We start from the raw sequence: 16,197 nt of genomic DNA, 5'->3' as shown, positions 1-16,197 counted from the left end.
GTGTGTGTGTGTGTGTGTGTACATGTGGGGATTTTTCAGGAAAACCATTTCAGTCTAGGGTAGGGGTGGGGCGGGACACAGACCATTTCTAGTGACTGGTTTTGTTTCACCAGAAGTAAACAGAGTATTAGGGTAATTTTTTTTAATAGTAACAATTATACTCAGTAAAAAATCTTTTCACTGAAGAAGGAAAAAATCTTTCTGTTTACAGTGAGACAAGCTACCTGATCAAATAAGCATTTTAATTATTTTTACATAGCCTTGGTTGACTTTATAAATTCTCATGTTCACACACAAGTTAGATTTTTGTTTACCAAACTTCCTTGATGACAAGGGTCATCTCTGGCACCTGTTAAACTTCTGCACTCACATGCTTCATTCCAGACTCCCAGGAAAGCTGAGCAGCTAACAGGTGTCCATGACTCTTATCGTCAACAGAAGCACTCAGTTCAGGGGCAGGACTAGAGTCCTCTGCTTTGCCCATTCCTGCCCACCCCATCCTCGAATATTTTTCTATGGGATTAAAAACCTCAAAGGTGCTCTAATACTAACTTCATTTTCTCCTGAACATCAAAAGACTTGTCTCCAGGAATGAACATGAACAGATTGAATCCATTTGTGAAAAGGATCGGGTCTCTGAAGACACTGAATTTAGCCTGACTTTTGTCACGAAACAGCCCTGGGACCTCTGGCAAAGTCCCTTCATTTCTCTGCGCCTCGATTGCCTCTTACAAAAAGTGAGTCCTACCTGTCTTCTGGACCCAAATGTCTCCTTTCATACAAAATTCCTGCCCAGTCTCTGAAGGTCTCTCAAAGGCTGGGTGGCTCTAATACCTCTTGAAGTTTTCAGAACCACTCAAACCTCAAGTAGTTAATCTGTAAATAAATGTAAATGATGGGACCTCCTATTTATTATGCAAATAATTACTGGGGCGGGGATGGAGACCCTTAGTTGTTTAAGTTTGGGATTCTTGGGAAGCAGCTGTGAAACTGGTCAAAGCTGCAAATAAGAAGGCTTTCCCATGGAGACTTAACAGCCTTAATTTAGCATCTTCCTGAGCCAAGCTGAGGATCCAAGCTTTTTTTGCTTTTAAATCTCCAAACATAGGGTCTTCTAAAATGCCTCACTGTGTGGCTTGGATTTTCTCAAGAAACTAGCTTCTGCTTTGGCAGCATCACCTTCATACTTGCTTCTGGCCACTCACCAATCAGTAACTGCCCTCTTGCTTTGCCAACAAGAAAAGATAAAGTGTGTGCATTCGTTTGCTTTCCATTGTTTCTACTTTTCTCTTCCTGTTATTATCTCTTATTGAAAAGAGAACACCCCCTCCCCATTCTCAATACTTCAAAAAGACCTGAAAATTTGGCATAGCCTTGTTCGATTGTGTGTTTTCAAAGCAAGTGACCAAAAAATTAAAATCTCAAAAATAAAAAAGAAGGTCATGGTCAATGCCAGTGACTGTGAGGCAGAAATAGAAAGAAGAGGTAGGGCTTGAAGTGGAAGAACATGGCAGGGGCTGGGGACCTGGCTGCCTGGCACCCCAAAGGAAAGCTGTCAGTTACAATAGGAACCTTGGCTTAAAAGGCTAAGTGGAGTCCAATCCAGCTGTAGTGGGGAATACTATTCAGTACACAGCCATGGATTACTGCAAAGGAAGGGCAGAGAAACGGTGTGTTAGCCATGGATCATTGCCAGTCACTGCCAGCTCTCACTTTCTCACTGGTCTAACACCAAAGTCCAGTGTGCCTCATGGTCCTGACAAGGGAGGGCTCTCAACTTCAAAGGGGTTCCCAAAGCCACTATCAGAGAGGCCCCATTATACAAATCCAGGCTAGAAGTTTTCAAATATCAAATCCTTAGAGGCAAAGTTAGGGACCTTCCAAGGCACAACATCTCTTTTCTCTTCTCTGACTGACAGTCTCACCTCCTCTTCTTATTAGGAGACACATGTAAAATACAGATTGAAACTTATCATCATCAAATTCACCAAACAAATAGACTGGAAGATTCCTCAAAGCCAAACTAAAAACACTGATTCTTGACCCACTCAGTCTGGAAGTTTACGACACAGGATGCTTACACCTGCTACTGACCCTGCCTTGTTGGGATGGTGTGGCATCCTCAGGGAAATTACAGAGGAGATGCAAGACACCTCATAACAATTCCATAAGATACTACACTGGTACTAATAGTCAGGTTTATTCTCCCTCCTGCATATGTAGGGTACTCAGAATTACAGAGAGGGACATGTATGCTATTTTCTTCAGCAGTTGTGTTGTCTGGGAAGGGCTGGGTGCAAATAAACTCATTCCAGGTTCTTAACAGAGTTTGAGTGCAGTCACTTTTGAGTGAATCAAAACTGGAAAGGGCTGGGCTGACCGAAGGATCTCCTTCTGGAACCTTCTGAGGAGAGGCTGTGGTTCCTTTCAGGGGCTTAGTGGTGGTTGGGGAAGTCAACTAAGGGGGAAAGCCCTGCTGACTGGTGCTCACCTAGCCAGGCTGGATGCAAATACCTAGGGGGGAACAAACAGCATTCAGAGTTGGAACTGGGAAGCTGGTGGTGCCATGGAGCAGGCAGAACCCCTGCACATGTTACAGTCAAAGATGGGGTGGGGAGTCACTGGCTGGGGGTGCTGGGAGGGGCACTGGGATGCAGGATGCAGCTTTAAACCACGTGACTGCTGGCTTCTTGCCCAGAGGCCAGACTCGGTCCTCAGACTCTCGGGCTTCTATAGACCTCGGCAGGAAGAAAGGGGAAGGCATGGGTTGTGTGCCCTGCAGACATGTTAAGGGGGAATTAGAGAAAGGGAGGCTGTTTAAAACTGAGCATCATCTTTCCTTTCCAGTGAAACAAAAAGAAAAATTTTAAAATAAACAGGAACAAAATTACAACAGAGAATGTCAATTGCAAATAAGATCCAACAGGTTCTGCTGATTCTCCCATTGAGTGGCAGGGCTCAGGTCTTCGTTAGGAGATAATTTTATTTTAAAAGTGTCATCTTGAACTGCAAGGATGTCCATTAAACATCACAAGTAAACATCCCAAAGGAGAAGCCATGTTGTTAAAATGGCCACTTAACACACCCAAACATCTCAAAGCCACCCTTTGCTGACCTTCTATAATCCCATTTTTAAAGTTTTTTTTCTTTTTTTAAACAAAAGAAAGTAGATACATGTTGGCAAATGCTAACTGTCCATATTCACATAGAGACACAGTGTAACCTCTGAGCCCAATATACAGAGAAAGGAGGAAAAAGCTAGAATTCTATGCACAACTACACAGAGGCCTAGCACCCTCCCGCTTCCAGCAGAGCTAAGGGAGCAGAAGGTTTTTCTTTTTTTCCCACAGAACATGGTGGTGTTGATTCTATACAGTTTTTCTTAAGAAAGGATAACAATGAATTTGGAACAGAAAGGGGTAGAGATTATTTTCCCATTGAATTCTGCTCAAGGTATTTCCTCCCCCAAATAAGTTTTGAACCGTGGTATAAAGGAGAAAAGAGACCTCAAAAACAGGGCAACTGAGCACAAGAAGAGAAAAAAAAATAAAAGACTGAAACTTGCTTCTAGGGACTGGAGAAAATTTAAAAAGGTTGGAATCCATCAGTGTTCCATTAGTCATCTTCCTCTTCTTCCTCCCCTTCATCATCATCTTCATCTTCTTCACCTTCATCCTCATCACCTTCCTCACCAGTACCTTCCAATCCTTCTTTCTCTTCATCATCCTCGTCATCTTCTTCTCCTTCCCCTTCCTTGTCATCCATGTCAGGAACCAAGTAGTACTGTAATGGATTTGGCCAAATATCATCTTTGATGACCTCTCCTAACTCGTCTGCACCTGCATCAGAATGATCAGTAAACCAGGTGAAGAAGCTTTCTGGTTCCTCACGCTATCTCTTCCTGCTGGCTTTATTCTGTTTGACTTGATCGTTTCGTCAAATCCTTTCCAGATTTTCAGTTGATTTCAGTGGACTTTGAAGATGGATCACCACTCTCATTCAGATGAAATTCTTTGGAGAGAATTTTATTTTCAAAGTAAAGGGTTTTGAAGGGTTTTCATCAAAATAAAAAATCTATTCTGTAACCTGATGTAATGTCTTCAAATTCTGTCACTTCAACTCTTGTCGAATAATGCTGCGCCTCTTCACCCTTCTCCCCAAGCAGAGAAGACACTTGTGGAAGGTTAACAAATGTCACCCCAAAATTTGGGATTTGGGCGATCAATTCCGACCTCCTCTGGAAAAAAAAAATAAAGGTTGGCGGAGTTGGTAATATTTCTGTCCTACTTTCAAAAGTATTAAATTCATTATGTCTCTATTTCATTTTGTACTTCACCAGTGTGTTCAATTGCTTCTTGCTTCTTGCTGGTTTTTTTCTGAAATTTCGGGGGCCCCATCGCGGTTGGATTTGAGCTCCTGGGTACTGACTTTGGCCGCAGGCTCCGACCTGGTGCTGCTCCGCGGTCAGGATAGGGGCGGAGAGGGGATGGGGAGAGAGAGGGGAAGGCGCAGGGGGCAGCCAGCAGCGTCCCCTTAAAGCCACACGCGCGGGCACTCCAACGATCAGGCCGCTTCCTTCCGGCGCTCTGTCGCTCACTCGCTGTCCCTCCCCATGGCTCGCGTGCGCTGCCCTTGTGGCCTGACGACGAGGGAGGGACTAGGGCTACGTGCAAGGCCCCGGCTCCTGCTTACAGAGGGGAGGCGGCGCAGGCGGGCAGGCGGCTAGGTTCCCTCACTCGCTCTCCAGCTTGCTGCTCAATCTCTGGAGCCGCCTCCTCCTCCACATTCTCCTCAGGGCGAGAGGGGATGTATGGCTTTAAGAGCAGTACCAGAAGCAGAAGTGAATGTTGCCCACTTTGCTAGCACAGATTCTGCCAGATAACCGCACCAAGTGTCCCTCCAAAGTTTAATATATGCCCCCCTCCAGCAGTGCACACAGACACTGGTTTCTTCATGATCTTGGTAAATTTAGCAAATCTGATGAGAAAAAAATGATTTGTGGTTTGAGTATGCATCTCCCAATTATTGATGGTGAGCATTAGAATTCCCTCCCATTTGGATTAAGTCAGGGATCAGGAAACTATGGCCTATGACCCGAATGCAGCCAGGCAGTAAACGGTATCGGAGCAGATTAGTTTACATATTGGTTAGGGCAGCTGTCCTGCCACAAGTCTGGAGGCCAGGCAAATTGCAATGGATCACTTAGCCTACAGAGTAGAAACTATTTCCTGTCTGCCCTGTCACAGAAGAGCTTTCCAACGCTGCTTTTTGCCTATTTGAGTCCTCTGCTCCTTCACTGAGTGGGTTGTTAGCTACATTTGGGAATGTGAGCTTGCAACTATTCTCTGCCCCAGCAGGCTTCACAGTCACCAGTGCATTTAGTCCCCACAAGCCCAAGACGGACAGGCAGCCACTTCCCTGAAACTAAGGCTTGAGACTGAGGAACCGGAAGAGGCGGGGCCAGAGCCCTGGAACCTATAATTCAGCTCCCCTCCCCCACAACCACCTCTTCATCCGCGATCCTGCCCGAACCGCGTGCCCTCAGTCCTCATTGGCGGGAGCCCTCAAAAAAACGGGCACCCGGCACACGCTGATTGGTGGGCTGTGGCACACATGCACCCTGCTGTTGTTAGGGGTAGGGTCTTGGCTCCCATTCCGAGGGCTTCTAACACCTAGGGCTGTGAGGGTTGTGGAGTCTGCTCTGTTGAGAAATGAGCTCATCCAACGATGATGAGGTATGTCTGACTGGGAACAGGTCTTGCCCCAGGGCACAGGGAAGGCAGTGGTGGGGACAGGACCAACTTAGTTGGGTCACCAGGGTGGTGCAGGCGACTGTGTGTCCTGGGTAGAGTGGCCCAGATGAGGGCACTCCAAGGTGGTGAGGGCACAGCCGTTTGGAGGTTGGGGGAGGAGGCCTGGGGACCGGGGAGGTCTAGGAGAGCGATTGCTAGAACATGGCTCTGGGTCTCCAGGGGCCGACTTCACTGGACCAGCCGCCCTCAGACCTGGAGCCCTCCGACCTGTCCTCGGACGAGTTCCAGGAGACACCACACATGAAGGTGGGCATCTTCCGCAAAGAAGGCCAGCTCAAGGCCGGGGGCTTGGATGCTTCTGGAGGCAGGCCCCGCCCGACAGGCTGCCCTGAGCAGGCGGGGCACTTACCTGTGCTCCATCCAACGCGTAATAGCTGCCACCATGCAGAGGCAGTTCACAAGAGTTCAACATCTATTCTTCCAACAAGCCGTCTAAGAAAGCGCCGAGTGTGGGCAGCGGGAAGTGAGGGGGCAGGCCCGGCCACCTGCCCCAGGTCATCCCATGGAAGAAGGGCCCTCAGGAGAAATTGCCGGGTGGCGCCGTCTCCAAAGTCATCCTGGGGAGAAAGCCCCAGGCCTGCCTCTCAGAGGGTCCTCTGGCACTAGACAGCTTCCCTCCCATCTCGGGCCTGCCAGTCCTTGGCAGAACTGAGAAGTATTCCTTGGTCTCTCCCGGGGCCAGACAACCCAAGCAAAACACCGGGAAGCCACCAGGGGCCAGCAGGGACTCCGACCTGGTGGTCCAAGGAGATGACAACCGAGGCAAAGAGCCGGCCCCAAAGAGCCAAGTGAGTAGGCGCCCTTGGCCTCCCCTTCCCCTTCATGCACTCCACCCTGAAGCTTGCAGGGGATCTTTTGCTCTTTGAGATTGTCATTAGGATGCCCAGTGGGGCTAGTGGAGGGAGGGTGCTGGCAGCCAGTGAACACTGACTAATCCCTCAAATGTTGGGTAGCTCCTGATTCCTGCTGCCTTCCTTGCAGTGGCCCTGAGCTTTCTCAGAGCCCCACTACTCACCCTGGTTGACTTCTGGAGAGCATTCTCAAGAGTTTAGCTTTTTACTTATCTGTTCCCTACCTTGCCCTTCCCCTACATACACACACACACACTCACAGACACACACACACACTTCTCAAGAGTTCAGGTTTTTCCTTCTTAAATATTCCCTGCCTCACCATGCCCCTACACACACACACATACATACACACACACACACACATACATACACACACACACAAGTTCTCAAGAGTTTAGGTTTTTACTTCTTATCTATTCCCTACCTCACCCTGCCCCTACACACACACACAGTTCTCAAGAGTTTAGGTTTTTCCTTCTTAACTATTCCCTACCTCACTGTGCCCCTTCACACACACACACACACACACACACACACACACGTTCTCAAGAGTTTAGGTTTTCACTTCTTATCTATTCCCTACCTCACCCTGCCCCTACACACACATACACACACACACATGCACACACAAGTTCTCAAGAGTTTAGGTTTTTACTTCTTATCTATTCCCTACTTTGCCCTGCCCCCCCCCCCCCCACACACGTTCTCAGGAGTTTGGGTTTTTACTTCTTATCTATTCCCTACTTTGTGCTGCTCCTACACACACACACACACACACACACACACACACACCCCTAATGAGTCAGGAATGTGTGTTTTAGCTATCTTGCCCATCCAAGCATCATGGAGGATACAACATCCAGTACCTGGATACCAAGACCTCTCAGGTTCCAGGAAATTCACTGCTTTTGGCCATGGCACAGGGAAGTGTCAAGCCCAGAGCATCTTCACCTTCAGGTGAATTTCCAAAGTTTGGTTTCTAGTACACAGGAGAACTCTTCTCAGACACTCCCAGAACCCCAGCCTCATTCCCAGACCTCTCTGCCTACCCCAACATGTCTCCCATAGGAGACAGTGAAGACAGGGCTGGCTTGAAGCCAGGGCTCCTTGGAAGGCAGGCCCAGAGCTGCTGAGCAGAGCAGGGACAGCTTGACCACAGATGGGGGTACCGCCTTGTTGCATACACTGCTAGGTGCTTCCCGCTTGTCTTCTGAGCTTAGGAGTTGGATTTTATGTTCTCTTTTAGGTTTCTGGAGGCCACTTCGTCTGTCCCAAGAGGAAATGAAGCAGCCACCACCTGGAGCACACAACTTCCCTCAAGTAATGCTCTCTTGTCTAGGCAGCAGGGTAGGTATCTGGGTTAAACACACTTATCTTGTCCCTGCCTCACCTCCAAGGTGGGAGACTACTTCCTTTTCATGGGAGGACTCATCCTAGTGTAACCACGGGCTTTGAGATGTGGGGTCAGTACCAGGGAGGGATCTGGGAATGAAGGGAAAAAGGGTGAGACCATACTAACAATTTCTGTATCCCTTGTCTGCTGGTCTAGTGTCCTGTGCTGCAGAGAGAAATTGACAACCTTAAAGATCAACTTGGTATGAGTGGCCTCTGCCTGGGCAGAGGGAGACCAGGGCATCCTAGTGCAGAATGTGTAGTTTGGGTGGGGGGCTGGGGGTATAGGCTGCTACCCAGGGATCAACATTCTTGTGGAAGGAGACTCTGCCAGACCCAGCCCTGAAGCCTTCTGTGTATTTTCACCTCTCTCTGCCTACCTATCTACCTATTTCTCCATGAAGACATATATTGTTTGAACCACATATGCACTTTGCCAACAAGTCCTAGAGATCTTATTTTAGTTCATTTAGAGATACCACGTTTATTTTCTCTAACTGCTGGTAGGCAGAGAATAGACATGTTTTCACAGGATCTGAATGATTCGGATACATTCTGGAGTGTGAGAACTACTTGCACATCTTGTTCTCATTTGGAAAAACATGTCTATTTTTAACCTGAGTGATGGGTGGATGAGTTAGTTGCAGGGCTGGATATCACTAGGTTTTAGGGGGGGGGGTCCAGTTTCAGGGTTAGGCTTATCCCACGAGAAAGAGGGGGTTTCTGAATCCCTGTGCCTGGAATGCCTAGGTATGCCTTTCTCTGTTTCAGTGGTCTTGCAGCGCTTCACTGAGAAGTTCCAGACCCTTTTAAGTGAGTGGGACATGTTCTCTCCTTGCCCAATCTCCGTGTGAGTGGGCTGAGGGCTCCACCCTGACTCTGCTCCCTTTCACAGGCTGAACACAGCATCCCCTACATGGAAGCAGCTGGTGCTTCTTGAATCCAGAAGCTCCACACTGGGTCCCTTGTTCTCCTTGCCCACTTCTCATCAGAAGGCCCTGCCTTGCTGCCCTACCAGGGTGTCCCTCTTTCCTGAGGGTTAGCACAGCTTTTGCCCCTCATATGCCACAGTTTTGAATTAAAAAACTTGACAGATTTGGTGGTCTGCCTCCTTTCTGTGGGGAAGCCTGGGTGGGCCCTAGTGGACTGGGTCTGATTGGTGTGTGGCTCTGCTCCTATGTGCACCACACTGTTCTCCTCCCTCTTTTCTGGGCCTTGTGGTGTCACCACCTCCCTCTCAGCAGGAACCAACTGTCTTCTTCCAGAGCCCAGCCACACTCCTCTCTCTGCACTTAGATCTTACCTTCCTGTTCTCCCCTTGCCTCTGTGGTCATTTGAGCAGCTGCTACACAACACAGTTGACTTTTCCCCCTTCCCAGGGAAGTTGCTCAGTCATGTCCGACTCTGCAAACTGATGGACTGTAGCCTACCCAGCTCCTCCATCCATGGAATTTTCCAGGCAAGAGTACTGGAGTGGGTTGCCATTTCCTTCTCCAGGAGATCTTCCCAACCCAGGGTTTGAACCCAGGTCTCCCACATTGCAGGCAGGTGCTTTACCGTCTGAGCCACCAGGGAAGCCCAGTCCTTTTTCTGGATTCATTATCTGCCGTTGGTACTCCAACATCTTAGCCAGCACCACTGTGTCATCATTGTTTCCCCTTTGATCCTTACCTATCACTTCTTGTTCTTTAGTTCAGTAGAGGGTGGAGGCAGAAGTCACAGCACAGCAAGGTGCAGAGCAAAAGTGGGGACAGGAATCCATTTTGCTGACTCTGAGCCAACTTTAGGGAACTGCCTGCAGTTCAGTTCAGTCACTCAGTCATGCCTAACTCTTTGCATCCCTGTGGACTACAGCATGCCAGGCTTCCCTGTCCTTCATTGTCTCCCAGAGCTTGCTCAAACTCAGGTCCAGTGAGTCTGTGATTGCCCACAGGTGGTTAGAAATGGATGGTCAGAGGGTCCATATCTTCCATGCCCCAGCCACCATGACTAGTCTGGGTCCAGGTCCCACTCTGTCCCCCGTCAAGGCCCATATCACCCCAGACTACCCAATGTTCCCATGCCTGTGGGCCTGAGCCCCTGCACCTGTGTGCCAACCCCAGTGCATCTCCTTTGCTCAGACAGACTCCACTGTTCCATCATACTTCACTTACATAACACGAGCTGAAATATGAAGTGATTATTTCAAACAACAATAGCACTGTATCAAGCATGGCGCGGTGGGGCGGGGGGTGCGTGTCCTGACAACAGGGCCATGGGAAAAGGTCACACACCCAGGATTCCAGTCACACCTAATGACATCTAGGGACAAGGGAATCTGGATCTATCTCTAGCTGAGTGGTAATGTGCACAGGTAAAACTTGAAAGACATTTATTTCCAAAAGAAAGAAGGGGAGACTCCATACAGGAAGGTGATCTGAAGTCGACTAGTTGCAGAGAACGGAGGACACACAGTCTCTGGTTCACAGCATCAGATGAAGCCCCCTGGTTAGGAAGAACACAAGCAGTCTCCCTCAGCAATGGGGCAAGGTCCTTGGTTGGCCCATCAGACAGCCACTGATGTCTGATCATTAGACAGATGATCAGACCTCTGGAGAAGGCTTACATGTCCTCACATTGTCGTCTGTAACCACTGGCTTTGTTATCTAGAGGTCTCTCCTTACCCATCTATCTCCTGGAGCCACTCCTTAAGTGAGACTCTGAGGGATCGCCCTTCTGGGAGGCCACCCAGTGCTGGTACAGCAAGGTGGGTACTTTAGGGTCTGATGAGTCACTGGCTTTGTAGGCCCAGCTTGCAATTTCTTACTTTTCAGCCGGATCACGCACACAGTTAGACAGCTAATTTAGACAGTTCTCAAGTCTGAAGCATTTTGTTTACTGGTCTCCATGCTGGCCTGCGCCCCTCTCTGACAAAGACCATCATCTGTCTTCAGTGAAAGTCCCTCAGTCGTGTCCAAATCTTTGCAACCTCGTGGACTATAGAGTCCATGCAATTCTACAGGCCAGAATACTGGAGTGGGGAGCCTTTCCCTTCTCCAGGGTATCTTCCCAACCCAGGGTTTGAACCCAGGTCTCCCACACTGCACTTGGATTCTTTAGCAGCTGAGCCACCAGGGAAGGCCAAGGATACTGGAGTGGGTAGCCTATCCCTTCTCCAGCAGATCTTCCCTACCCAGGAATTGAACCAGGATCTCCTGCATTGCAGGTGGATTCTTTACCTACTGAGCTATCAGCCAATCTAGAGAATTCTTAAGCCTGAAGCCTTTGTTTACTGGTCTCTGTACTGGCCTGTGCCCCTCTCTGACAATGACCAGGAGCTGTCTTGAGGCCTTCTGAAACAGTATACTTAGATGCAGATGAAACATGTTTAAGTTGGCCTCCACTGCTTGGTTGGCTTGCATAGTCTCATCTCCTCCTCAGGAGGCTGATTCCAAGCCATCATGTCAAATTGCTGTCATTCAACTTTCAGAAGCAGTTAGCTTTCTCCACCTGTAGGGTTCTGATTTATTGGGCTCTCAATCACCAAAGGTTTCAGGTCTCAGGCATCACAGTTGAGAAGAGCATCACCATTAGAAGAACTGCAGTCCTTCCCAGCTCTGCTTGGAGACCACCCACTGTAGCCTGAGTTCCCCTTTTGTAGGGGATCTCTGAAACTAGAAAGACCATTAACACATCCCCAATATTTTGATTCTTTCTGTCACTTCCTCCAACACTTCAGCCTTGGACAGCCTGTCGTCCACCTCCCAGAGTCCTGTGGGAAGCAGCTGCTTTATCAACCATGCTAGGAATACTGAACATAAAACAAACTGCATCCATTTAAAGTGTATTCCTTGGTGATTTCAGAAAAGCACATCTGTCCATGAAACCAGCACCAGAGTAACATCCAGAATGTTCTCATCATCCCTGTGGTTGTCCTTTCCCATCACACCCAACCTGCAGCAACCTAGGTATGTTTCACTCTAGATGTGTTTGCATTTTATATAAATGGATCATCCAATATATAGTCTTGTGTGTCTGAATATGTACTTTGAGTAAAAGCACTATGAACATTTGTGTCCAAGTTTTTGTGGAGACATACAGTTTTCCCTCATAGCTCAGTTGGTAAAGAATCCACCTGCAATGCAGGAGACTCCAGTTCGATTCCTGGGTGGGGAAGATCCACTGGAGAAGGGAAAGGCTACACACTCCAATATTCTGGCCTGGAGATTTCCATGGACTATACAGTACATGGGGTCGCAAAGAGTAGGACAGAACTGAGCAACTCCACTTTCACTTTCACCATCTACCAAAGAAAGGCTGTTTGCACTGGACAAGGGATGTTTTCTCTCTTTGTTGTATGGTAAAGGATGAGCCTGCCCCAAGGGGTCTCTCAGTGACTTTCCAAACCAGTGGTTAAAATGGGAAACACCTTTTCTAAATATAGTTCATTTTAAATCCTTGCCTTCCCTGTGGGTTGGGAGGAACATACTGGAAACAGGAAAACATTTCTCCTTCCCAAGGGCAATTACATCATTTGTCTCTAACAAATGAGAATTGTCCTCACAAGGTCCTAGGAGTCCTTGAAGCTCCTTGGTTTTCATTCTTCCAACAGCACTGCCAACCTCTCCTTGCTACGTTCACCTGCCTCATGCCCACAGATTTTGCTCTCCTGCTTCAGGGGATCAAGGCTCCAGTGTGCTTCTGAGTTCCTTCTCAGAATCCTCCTGGTGAGAGGTGGGTGAAAAGGACAGCTTGTTTTCACCGGAAGCCCTGAGACCAGGTAGAGAGGCTGGATGCACATCTGGCTATGAGAAGGTGAGTCTTGGCAGTTTCCAGCCCTAGAATCAAGATAACCTTTATCCACCTTTTCCTGCTGGGCTGGTGAAGTGAAGAAGGCCTTGGAGTAGGAGAGCAGCCACTTCCTGGCACACTACAGGAGAGAGACTGATGGGTGTTGTAGGAGCTCCAAGAACAGAAGACTCTTGGCACAATGATAAGGAGCTTGGAAGAAAAGCAAGGAAGGTTCCTGGGCAGGGGCTTTAACAGGCATCAGGAGTGCCAGCTAATGTTTCCTCAGGGACTGGGGATTGAGCAAACCCCTTCCCTGACAGAGGAGTAGGTTGGGACTGGCACTGAGAACAGAAGCCCGTATATATGGTGGGGCTGCTGAGCTAGCCCTGATCACCCTGTGGCATGCTGGGGAGCTTTGGGTTCTCTTTCAGGGTGTCAGGGCTGTGAGCAAGAGCAGTCTTGTGCTCCCTGCACAGCCAGGCAAACTGGGCCTTCCAGATGATCTTGACCAGGGTTTGCCAAGGCTGAACCTCCAAGTCTCCAACTCAGCAATAAGGCCCTGAAGGCAGCCACATAAAAAGCACAGCGTGGAATAAAGTCTGAAGCAATGCTGGCCATGCACCCAAGAGGAGCCTCAAGAGGGTGTCAAGGGCCCCTGGTTTTCTCCTGTGACAGGTCCCAAGTGCAGTTGTGTCTGTGACATCTGACAGAGTTAATCAGGCTCTCTGAGCAGCTGACACCTCTGACCAGGCTCATGGACCCCATCATGCCAAGCCCAGGTGACACAAGAAGACTTGTAATTGAGTAGACTCATCACTGGGGACTTGACAGGTAGGTGCCAGTACAGACACCCAAGGGGTAGAGGCAAGTTCTGGCAAACCTTTCATCCTCTTATTGTAAGATTCTGATACCTTTCAAACCTACAGTGGGGGAGACATAGAGTGTACTCCAGACCCCAGACATTGGGGGTCACTGGCTCAGCTGACTTTCATGCTCTAGAGACCTCCCCTTTCTGCATCATCCATGGAGGGAGCAGGCCGATTGGTAGCTGCTCTTGCCTCCACTGCAGCTACACATTGCACCCTTCTCTCCTTCGTGGAGGAGCTTTATTAAGATGGCTTTCTACACTTGTTTGTGCTTCTAAATCTTCTCTATAAAACACACAAGAGGCAGGGTATGGGAATCAGGCTGTATGAAAATCCACAAATTTAAATACCATGGCTATTTAAACCAGTACCATATAGATATATAAAAATGTATATCTAGACCTTCTTGCTGTTTCTCATTTTTTAGTATTATGAACAATGCCAAAATGAATATCCTACTATAGTTGTTTTTCTGTACTAGATATATTAGAAGAGGAATTGTTGGGTCAAAGAGTAAGCCCCTTTAAAGAGTTTGATACATATTAACAAATTGCCCCCCAAAAATGTTGCATCCATTCACATCCTAACCAATTGTGTATGAAAGTGATCATTTTCATACATCCCACTGCAAGCAGAATAAATTCAGTCTTTTACATCTTTGCCCACGTAGTCATTCAAGTCACAAGTCCACTTTCCTTTTTTTTTTGTTCATATATTTTTAAAGTTTTTTTTTTTTAAATTTTAAAATCTTTAATTCTTACATGCGTTCCCAAACATGAACCCCCCTCCCACCTCCCTCCCCATAACATCTATACTTTACAATATTGCATTGGTTTTGCCATACATTGACATGAACCCGCCATAATGTAACTGAATATGTAGGGCATTTGGCCAATGGTATCTCTTCTTGGAGAACTGCCCGTTCATATTGTTTACCAGTGTTTTATTTGGGACAGTATTATTTTTCACACTGATGGGTAATTGCTCTTCACATGTTTGAAATATCAAATATTTGTCATAATTGGAAAATACATTCTCTCTACTTATTTTATCTTTTTATGTGGTCTTTTCTATGTACAAATTTGAACAATTTAAATATGTTTAAGTGATCTGTTTTTTCATTATGCTTTCTGAATTTTTTTTCCAACCAACAGCCCTGCCCATTATAAAATTATGAAAACCTTCATTCAAAGCAACTTCTAAGACTTCACATTTTTTATCTATTGGGTGAGACAAATATTTATGTATTTTGTAAGAAATGACATAGAAATCTAGGATTATTTTCTCTCCAAAGTGTTGGTCAGGTGTCCCAATACCATTTCCTAAATAATCCATATCTCCCACTGAAGTGAAATGTAATTTTCACCAAATTCTAAATTCCTATCTGGGCTTATTCTTGAAAATTTGTTCAACCAGTTAATATAGGTTGCATGATTCCAGGATGACCTCTCTGAGGAAACTACCTGAAGAAAACTGTAGGGAAGGTAGGGGGCAGAACTAGGAGACAGAAGGACAGAGAAACAGAGACAGACAAACTCTTAGAAAAGAAATCTTTTGCAATACTGAAAGGAAAGCTTACAGAACTATTAGGTGGGTGACATTTTGAATGGATCTCTGGTTCTCTGAATCTTCTCAATAATCTCAGATATCCCCATGGCAACTGTGAGGAAACCACTCTATTAAACTGTGCTCTTACTTTCATGACAGAGACACAGTTGGGATGGAATCCAACTACAAAATTGCAATTTATTGACTCTAAGAATCCTTTTCCAAATTGAGTTTTCTGGGCACCCCACACTTTGGCTACATGCACTAAGGGGACCCTATCAGCAAGGTCAGGTAGAAACTCGAAGGTTCCTTCTAGGTGGGGAGGAGAAAAAGTCAAGATCGGAGTTGTGGCTCCCAGGCTCTAGGTTACCTAAGACCATGATGAGTGACTGTTTGTCCTGCAGTCACACTTAAAGATGGCTTCATGGAAGCCTCTACTCAAACCCCAGAGTTTGCCCTCAGAGAACACACAGCCCCATTTGCTCAGTGGTAACAGCTGGGTTCTCTGCTCACTTCCCTTGCAATGTGAAGGGAGTCACTTGGCCTTCTCACAACTTGACCAAGTAAGTAATTGCAAATCACCCCCAAACAGCTTGCGTTTCTTGAGTCTGTTGCTTGAAACTCACTTGTGCAGGTCTGCATGACTTGGATCTCTTTGTAAGTGACAAAACATAGCTGTGAGTAAATGAAGAAGGCTCCCTAGAGGGACATGGAGGACCTCATAGTATTGAAGATAGGGGCAGAAACAAACTTGGGGTCCCGTGCAGTTCCCTATGCATTTTTGGATGAGCTTTTCCATTTATGCAAAAAAAAATGCTGTTGAGATTTTGATGATGATTGCATTGTCTGTAGACCACTTTGTGAGTATTGTCATCTTAACAATATTAAGTCTCCCAATCCATGTACATGGAAAATCTTTCCATTTAATTTCAGTTCAGTTCAGTCACTGAGTCG

The 16,197-nt window shown here is 47.1% G+C and overlaps 1 long non-coding RNA gene and 1 pseudogene across 1 annotated transcript; one reads left to right on the top strand and one right to left on the bottom strand.

The window, feature by feature from the left end:
• Positions 1-2,965: 2,965 nt before the first annotated feature.
• Positions 2,966-4,533, bottom strand: LOC138930335 (protein SET-like; annotated as a pseudogene).
• A 1,262-nt stretch (positions 4,534-5,795) lies between these two features.
• On the top strand, positions 5,796-9,154 carry LOC138930336 (uncharacterized). Its single transcript, XR_011446156.1, has 5 exons — positions 5,796-6,601; positions 7,914-8,014; positions 8,217-8,262; positions 8,831-8,872; positions 8,955-9,154. It is a non-coding gene; the product is annotated as an uncharacterized lncRNA (long non-coding RNA).
• The last annotated feature ends 7,043 nt before the right edge of the window (positions 9,155-16,197 follow it).

This window comes from Ovis canadensis, chromosome X, assembly GCF_042477335.2.
Source record: "Ovis canadensis isolate MfBH-ARS-UI-01 breed Bighorn chromosome X, ARS-UI_OviCan_v2, whole genome shotgun sequence".
In the NCBI taxonomy this organism is placed as follows: Eukaryota; Metazoa; Chordata; class Mammalia; order Artiodactyla; family Bovidae; genus Ovis; species Ovis canadensis.
Note: the sequence above shows the minus strand (reverse complement) of the source record. Positions and strands in the feature narration are given on the sequence as shown.